Raw genomic sequence first — 9,544 nt, forward strand, 5'->3', positions numbered from 1 at the left:
TAGTTGAATCATGCTTGCAGGGAAAGTGGTCCGCGGTCCACACAATTTCACTTGCGGCCGCAGATGTGAACTCGCGGATTGCACATTTTTGTTGTGCGGCCGCAGAAGTGAAGTGCGGTCCGCATAATTTGACTTGCGGCCGTGCCTCTGAATCCAAAAAATGCTAAATCTCTAATGACAGAGAATTGACCAAACTGCAGCCGCAAGAGGATTTCTTTGGTGCGCACAATTAGACTTGCGGTCGTACCTTGGAGTCTCAAAGTGAGTACTCTCTGATGACAAAAGATGTACTGTTCTGCGGCCGCAAAGGGAATTCTACGGTCCACACATTTTAAATTGCGTTCATAGGTTCCTTCTTCACTGAGTTGGACAAATTCCACATTTACGGACCACACTAATTCAAGTGCGCCCGCAGATGTAAAAAATTACGTACATACCACATTTTTCTACTTAGGTTTGTTCAATTTCTTGCACAATTAGACATGGCAACATTGTAAAAACATGAAATTATACTAACACAGTCCCCGTAGAGCATGCATCAAGTTAACCTAGTTCAGATCTATCCCACATATACATATAATGGAACTCTAATAACAGATGGCCTACAAAGAACTAAAAATCTACAAATTAATCTAACTAAAAAGATTTAACACGAAATTGAAGCATACCAGATAGAATGAGTGTAATGAGTTAATGATCAAGGTGTTGGTGTGTGAGGATAGTTCGAAATCTCCGAGAAAATTTAACAGAGCACAGTGTTTTTGTTCAAAGAGGGAAAAGTGTAAACTGAGCCCTGTTCCTTTATTTATACCAAATGTTTGATAGGGGGAAGAAGGACGAGTGCGGCCTCATATTTTCATGTGTGGTCCACACTCTATCACATGGGAACCTCATCTTAGAACTTCATCTGTGGTCCGCACATTTTCAGGTGCGACCGCAGATTTCACGTGTGGTCACTGATCAACCTCCGTACTGACAAGCTTAAACTTCAGAGAGTTGGTATTTTTGACATCTCAATTGTGTGTCTGCAAGAGGAATGTGCGGCCACGATGCTCTTCTGCTATTGCACATAGAAATGTGCGGCCCGCACAATTTTTGAATACTTAGCCATATTTTGTCCACAATTCTTGTAAGTCACACTCATCCCTGTAGCACACTTCAAATAAAGTTAGAATAAAAATAGCACCTAACTACAAAAGAAAAAGGAAAAGAAACATAGGTTGCCTCCCAAGAAGCGCCTGATTTAACGTCGCGACACGATGCAGAATACCCTCAAGTGAAAGGAATGACCGCCATGACGTGGCTATTTCCAACTTTTCCCTAGTACTGCTTCTGTAATGACCCGACCGATCGTTTTGAGCATTTGCACTTCGCTCAGTAGTTTATGGGCATGAGTAACTCCGTATGATATATTATGACTTGTGTGAATCGTCGGTTTTGGTTTTCAGGTGGTTCGGAATCAATTTGGAAGAATGAACTTCGTGATTGAAGCTTTAAGTTAGAAGAGTTAACCAAGTTGGACAATTTAGCATTTGATCTCGGATTGGAGTTTTGATTGTTCTGTTAGGCCCGGATGGTAATTTTGGACTCGGGCGCATGCCCGAATTTGCAATTGGATATTTCTAGAAAGATTGAGCACTAATTGGCGAAAATTGGAATTTGAAGGTTTGAAAAAGTTTATTAAGTATGATTTGGGGTGCGATTCATCGTTTCGATGGTGTTATGCGTGATGTGAGGCCTCGAGTAGGTCCGTATTATTTTATGGGACTTGTTGGTATGTTCGAACGGGGTCCTAAGGGGCTCGGGTGACTTTCGGATAGGTTTGGGTTGTGTTGCGCTCGTTTTTTGAGTTTCGACATCATTTATTCAAGCATAAATGGTACAATATTAAGCAAATGAGCTCCAATTTCTGTTTTTATTAAAGCATTAGATCCGTATCGTAATTACGGAGCAATAGCAAAAAGAATCGTTGAATTTGGACATCGTACGAGGAGTTTACGGTCATTTTACTAAGAATTAGGTTGCCAGATTTTTCAGATTAATTACGAAATTGCCACTAATTTCGTATTTAAAAATCTGCACTATTTCCAAGTATTGAAACTAATATATCTCCTTCAATATAAGGTCAAATGGAATGATTAAAGAGCCTAAATTGATAGAATTTCACAAGAAACCCATTGGAGGCATCAAAGGTGATTTTCGAGATCTTTTGGCACAAGAAACGATGCACAACAATGTTAAAATAAGGGTTTTGTTCATTTAACATATTTTGAGTTGGGAAGCTCGGAATTGGACAATTTTCGAGGTGATTTTCACCGGGGGTAAGTGTTCTCTACTCGGTTTTGGTTATATTTCGTGAATCTATCTTCGATTTTAGCTTTGGTTAATGAATTTTTAAAGAGGAAATTGAGAGTTTTGGCCTAAAGTTTCATAATATGAAAATTTGAGTTTTGAACATCGATTCAGAATCAGATTTGAGCGAAAATAGTATGGTTGGACTCGTAATTTAATGGGTTGACGGGTTTTGTGAGTTTTGGCGGGTTCCGAGGTACGGGCTGGGGTTGGACATTTTGGCCGATTTTGGGCTTTTGATTAGTGATTCGACCTTTTTTTGATTGGGATTGGTTCCTTTAGCATTGTTTAATGTATTTGAGTTGTTTTTGGTAAGTTTCGAGCCGTTCGGAGGTCGAAACGCACGAGATGGCATTCTTGGAGCATCGCTTGGCTTGCTCGGTACTGGAATTTGCTTATTAGAGGTAAGTAACTCTTCTAAACTTAGTGCTGAGGGTATAAAACCCCAAATTACGTGTTGTGTGATTGGTATTGAGGTGACGTGCATGCTAGGTGATGGGCGCATGGGTGTTCACCTTGTGAATTGTGTCTCCGTTGTCTCCTTGGCACTGTATAGTGGCCCTATTTTGTTGATATCTGTGTTTTCACCATGTGATAAAGTAACTGAGCTGTCAATTATGCCAGATATTATGCTTAGACTTTATGCTGATATTGTTAGGACCCATAGTGGTCGTTTCTTGCTATCATCTCACTACTTTCATTGATATTTCGTGCTCAGTCATATTCATGCATTCATATCATATCTCAGTCTCAGTTGTTATTTATTGATACATCATATTGTCGGGCTAGTTTCATGACATTGTGCACCCATAGTGAGACTAGAGAGATTGATGACTGAGTGAGGCCGAAGGCCTGAGTGAGAGTGATATTTTGGGATCGGGCTGCATAATGCAGCATGTTATATTAATTACATTTTATAGGATCGGGCTGCACGCCGCAGCGATATAGCGCTTGGGCTGAAGGAGCCCCTCCGGAGTCTGCACACCCCTAGTGAGCGTAGCTGATTATATATATGTATATGGATCGGGTTGCACGCCGCAACAAGCCTTATGGCTAGTTATATATGGATCGAGTTACACGCCGCAACGAGCCTTATGGCTATATATATGTGGATCGGGTTGCACGCCGCAACGAGTATTGTACAGTGCTGAGTGATTGAGTGTGTTGAGCATAGAGCACGGTAATAGAGAAGGCGAGACAGTGAGATTGAGTATTCTGAGAGTGTAAGTACATGAGTTTATCATTTCGAGGCACTTCATTTGACATGCGTACCTGAGATACGCGCATAGAGATGCATTTCCTTCTGCTACGCAGTTTGGTGACATTTATGATTTTACCTGTATCTTGACATGTAGGCATAGAGATGTACTTTCCTCACGCTATCTGAAAATAAAACATCTTACTTATTGTTGAAAGGAATTTTGGGAAAAATAACAGTTTTTCAAACTTACTCGTATTTTTGGCAATTTCGGTAAAAGATTTGGGTTTTCACTGAGATACTTGAAAAGCATGTATATTTTTTTGAACTGTGAACGAGTTGAGCATTTTATTTCTGAGATACTTCTTCTATTACTTGTACTATGCCGTCATGAACTGTTGCGGAATATTGGTATTGGACCCGACCTTTGTGTTAGCTCGTCACTACCTTCAACCCAAGGTTAGTTTTGTTACTTACTGAGTACATGGGGTTGGTTGTACTCATACTACACTTGTGTACCTTGCGTGCAGATGTTGACTGATGATGTTGCTATGATCGACGGGAGTTGGGATTGAAGATGTAACTGCGTTCCTGTTGTAGATGCCTCTTGTTCATGGTAGCCTTAGATTCATAGAACTCTGTTTATGTACTTTTCAAACAGAATATGTATTTACTTCCTATCAGCTTTGTAAATTGTATTCTTAGAAGCTCATGATTTGTACTACCAGTCCTTGGAAAATGTATAAGATTCAGTAAATTACTTTTGTTTAATTGTCTTGATAATGTTATTGGAATCGGATAGATATTAGTTGGCTTACCTAGCGGGTTAGGTTAGGTGCCATCACAACTGGTGGATTTGGGGTCGTGACAGCTTCACTCGGTGTCCATTGACTTGGAGTCATTGTTTTTGTTCTTCAAGTCTAATGCACCAAAAGATGTCACACCCACAATTTCAAAAGGACCACTTCATTTGGATTTTAGCTTCCCGGGAAACATCCTCAACCTTGAGTTAAACAACAATACAAGATCCCCCACCTTGAACTCTTTGTTCCAAATGTATTTGTCATGAAGATATTTCATCTTTTATTTGTACAAGGACGAACTTGCATAGCATGGTATCGGAACTCATCCAATTCATTCAAATGTGCAACCCTCAAGTTAGCGGCTACATCCCAATCAAGATTCAACTTCTTTAGAGCCCACATGGCCTTGTTCTCTAGCTCCACCGGAATATGACAAGCTTTCCCGAACACCAACCATTATGGCGACATTCCGATATGTGTTTTGTAGGCTGTCTGATAAGCCCATAATGCATCCTCAAGCTTCTTAGACCAATCCGTCCGATTAGCATTTACCGTTTTAGACTCTTTATCTCCCAGTTGGAGACTTCCACTTACCCACTAGCTTATGGATGATAGGGAGTCGTGACTTTGTGAGTAACACCATACTTGCTAAGTGAAGTGTTGAAAGCCTTGTTGCAAAAATGTGACCCCCCATCGCTTATAATTGCACGCGGAGTACCAAACCTTGTGAAAATAATCTTCTTCAAGAATGCCACCACACTTCTTGCCTCATTGTTGGGTAAAGCAACAGCCTCAACCCATTTGGACACATAATCCACCGCGACCAAAATGTAGGTGTTTCCATAAGAACTCATAAAAGGTCCCATGAAGTCAATACCCCACACATCAAAAATATCAATCTCTAAAATGGTTGTGAGAGGAATTTAATTTTTCTTTGAGATTCCACCGGCCCGTTGACATTCATCACATCTTTTCACTAACTCACTTGAATCCTTGTAAAGAGAGGGCCAATAGAAGCCACAACTAAGAACTTTGGTTGTCGTTCTCGCTCCACCATGATGGCCACCATATGGTGAAGAATGACAAGCCCCAAGAATTTCACCTTGCTCTTCTTCCGGTACACATCTTCTAATCACCCCTTCCGTACAAATCCGGAAAAGGTATGGTTCATCCCAATAATAATCTTGACAATCCCGTTTGAGCTTCTTCCTTTGGCTTATAGAGTACTCATCCGGAATGATTCCACACACAAGAAAATTTGCTAGATCCGCGAACCATGGCACCTATTTCATTGAAATTGCCAAGAGTTTCCCATCGGGGAAGGAATCATTGATTTCAAGTCCATCATGTGGCCTCCCCTCCTCCTCCAAATGAGACAAGTGGTCCGCCACTTGGTTTTCACTACCTTTTCTATCTTGGATGTCAATATCAAACTCTTGCAACAATAATACCCATCTCATCAACCGAGCTTTGGAATCCTTTTTTCTCATAAGGTAATGAAGCGCCGCATGATTCATGTGGACAATGACTTTTCCACCCATCGAGTACGAGCGGAACTTCTTAATAACAAACAAAATAGCAAGGTGCTCTTTCTACGTAATGATATAGATGACTTGGGCACTATTCATGGTCTTACTAGCATAGTAGACGGTATGAAAAATCTTGTTGATGAGTTGCCCCAAAACAGCCCCAACCGCTACGTCACTTGCATTACACATGAGTTCAAAAGGCACACTCCAATTTGGAGCAGTTATGGTGGGAGTAGTTGTCAACTTGAGCTTCAACAATTCAAAAGCTCTCATGCAATCATCATTGAAGTTAAACTTAGCATCTTTCTCAAGAAGCTAGCACAACAGGTTAACCACCTTAGAGAAATCTTTGATGAACCGCTGGTAAAAACCCGTGTGGCCTAAGAAACTCCGCATATCCTTCACCGAAGTTGGAGGTGGAAGTTTAGAAATCACCTCAATCTTTGCCTTGTCAACTTCAATTCCATTCCTTGAGATTTTGTGGCCAAGGACAATGCCTTCATCGACCATGAAATGACATTTCTCCCAATTGAGCACCAAATTTGTTTCTTTACATATAGCCAACACTTTGTCCAAATTTGCAAGACAATCATCAAAAAAATCTCCAACCACCGAGAAGTCATCCATGAAAACTTCAAGGTAGTCCTCCACCATGTCCGTGTAGATAGCCATCATACACCTTTGAAAAGTCGTTGGTGCATAGCACAACCCAAATCGCATCCGCTTGAAAGCGAAAGTACCGTAGGGACATGTAAAGGTTGTTTTCTCTTGATCTTTCGGAGCAATGAGAATTTGGTTATAGCCAAAGTACCTATCAAGAAAGTAATAAAAAGCACGACCGGCCAATCTATCGAGCATTTGATCTAAGAAAGGAAGTGGAAAGTGATCCTTCCTTATAACTTTGTTGATCTTGCGATAGTCCATACACACCTTACAACTGGTCACCGTTCTTGTAGGAATCAATTCATTCTTGTCATGGGTGACCACCGTCATGCCCACCTTCTTTGGGACACATTGAACCGGAGAAGTCCATGAACTATCTGAGATGGCGTAGACAACCCCAGCATCCAACCACTTGATAATCTCCTTTTTGACAACTTCTTACATAGCCTCAATGAGTCTCCTCTGATGTTCAATAGATGGTTTGGCGCCATCCTCCAATTTGATCTTATACATGCAAAAGGCGGGGCTTATCCCCCGAATATCCGCCAAGCTCCACCCAATAGCCTTTTTCCTCTTTTGTAGCACCGCTAATGTGGAATCTATCTGCACGCTAGTCAAAAAAGAGGGAAGAATAATCAGTAAAGTAGAACAAGGACCAAGAAATTCATGCCGAAGATGTGGAGGAATTGGGTTCAACTCCAAGGTAGGAGGCTCTTCAATAGATGGCTTTGTAGGAGGAGTTGTACTATTTTCAAGATCCAAGGATAATTTCCGGGGTGCATAGTTGTACGACCCCATTCCTTGCAAAGAGTTAACACATTCCATGAAGCCATCCATCTCGTCATCATCAAAGTTGAGAAAGACGGCCTCCAAAATATCACCAACATTGATTGTATCACTTGTTTCATCAACAATAACATTGGTCACCTAATCCACAAAAGAACACACCTCACTGCTATTTGGTTGCCGCATGGACTTACACACATGGAATACCACTTTTCATCACCAACCCGGAAGGTAAGCTCTCCGGCTTCAACATCAACAAAGAGTCTTCCCCATAGTAAGGAAAGGTCTCCCAAGAATAATTGACACTTTAATCAACCTCACAATCTAAAATGACAAAATCCGCTGGAAGAATGGATTTGTAAACACGAACCAAGACATCTTCAATCACTCCCAAGGGCCTATTCATAGTACGATCGACCATATGAAATCTCATAGAGGTGGGTCTTGGTTGCCCAATTCCCAATGTCCTGAAAACCAAATAGGGCATAAAATTAATATTTGCCCCAAGATTACAAAGAGCTTTAGCAAACTCGGCACTTCTAATTGTACAAGGAATCGTGAAAGCACTGGGATCTTCCAACTTAGGAGCCATTATACAAGGAATCTTGATGAGTGACTTTGATGGTTTCAAAATTCATTAACCTCTTCTTTATCACAAGATCTTTCATAAACTTTACATAATCGGGAATTTGTTCCAAAGCTTCAACTAATGGAACATTGATTGAGAGACTCTTCATCATTTGAATGAAATTCTTGAATTTATTCTCACCATTTTGCTTGGCAAGTCTTTGAGGGTATGGAGGTGGAAGCTTAGGCAATGGTGCCTTAGCCTTTTTCACTACTAGCTTCGGTATGTCAATAATGTGTTCCCTAGATGGGTTCACCTCCTCTTGAGTCTCTTCCACACTATCATCAGTATCAATCCAAACTTCATCATTAGGTTTCACCACATTGTTTGTGATCTCTTCTTCTTGCATCACTTGATCATCATCAACAAGTTGCCTTCCACTTGAGGTGGGTGCATTCTCTCCTCTTTCACTTCTTGTGATAACCGCCATGGCATGCCCCGTGTTCTTACCACCGTGTCACTTTGTAGCGCTCTCTTAGGAAGAGAATTTAAAGCTTGAGAGATTTTCCCTATTTGAACTTCTAGGTTGCGGATTGATGTGTTGTGTGACGCAAGTTGGGCATCCAAATCGGCATTCTTTTCCATCATTTGCTTGAACATATTTTTAATACGCCCCTTCTTATTGTTTAAAGAACTTGAACCATGGGAAGGATAAAGAGGTGGGCTGCTCGGCTGTTGGTACATCGCGGGCCTTTGAAAACTCGACCCCCGGTTGCCTTGATTGTTGCTTCATCCGCCTTGATTGTTACCCCCCAATATCCTTGGTTATTTCCATTTCAATTTACTTGATTGTTTTTGTTATGCCAATTTCCTTGATTGTTGCCACTATTCCAATTTCCTTGATTGTTGGAATTCCAATTTCCTTGATTGTTTTGAGGCCTCCATTGTTGTTGGCTTGGGCCTTGGAAATTATTTCTTTGCCCTTGAAAGTTGTTCACATATTTCACTTCTTCTTCTTGTTCATTATAGGAATCATCTTGCTCAAAACCAGTGTCTTCTTGCACATAGTTCTCCACTCGATTTTGCACTTGTGGACCCTTGCTCCTCCTCTTGTTTACCATCATGTTCACCCCTTTCATGGCATTGACTTGCTTAGGAGCTTGCACTTGACTAAGTTGGGCCTTTGATAGTTGAGTCATGATGGTTGTTAGTTCGACAATGGCTTGTCCGTGGTCTTGCAATTCTTTATGATGATGGATCATACTCTGGTCACCTTGTGGAACAATGGCCTGAGATTGCCAAGCCGATGATGTTTCCGCCATCTCATTCAAAATCTCACACGCCTCTGCATAAGGCGTATTCGTAAAGTTCCCACCGGTAAGTTGATTCACTATACATTGGTTGGTTGTGTTAATCCCACGATAGAAGGTTTGTTGAATCATGTTTCTATCATATCATTGTTGGGAAATTACTTAACCATTGTTCTATAGTGCTCCCATATCTCATGTATTAGTTCATTTGGCTCTTGCTTGAATGCCAAAATCTCATCTCGAAGTGTAGCCATGTGTCCGGCAGAGATGAACATAGCAATGAACTTTTCCGCCAATTCATCCCAAGTGTGAATTGAATGGTTCGGTAATCGTTC

The sequence above is a fragment of the Nicotiana attenuata genome, unplaced genomic scaffold, assembly GCF_001879085.1.
Source record: "Nicotiana attenuata strain UT unplaced genomic scaffold, NIATTr2, whole genome shotgun sequence".
Lineage (NCBI taxonomy): Eukaryota > Viridiplantae > Streptophyta > Magnoliopsida > Solanales > Solanaceae > Nicotiana > Nicotiana attenuata.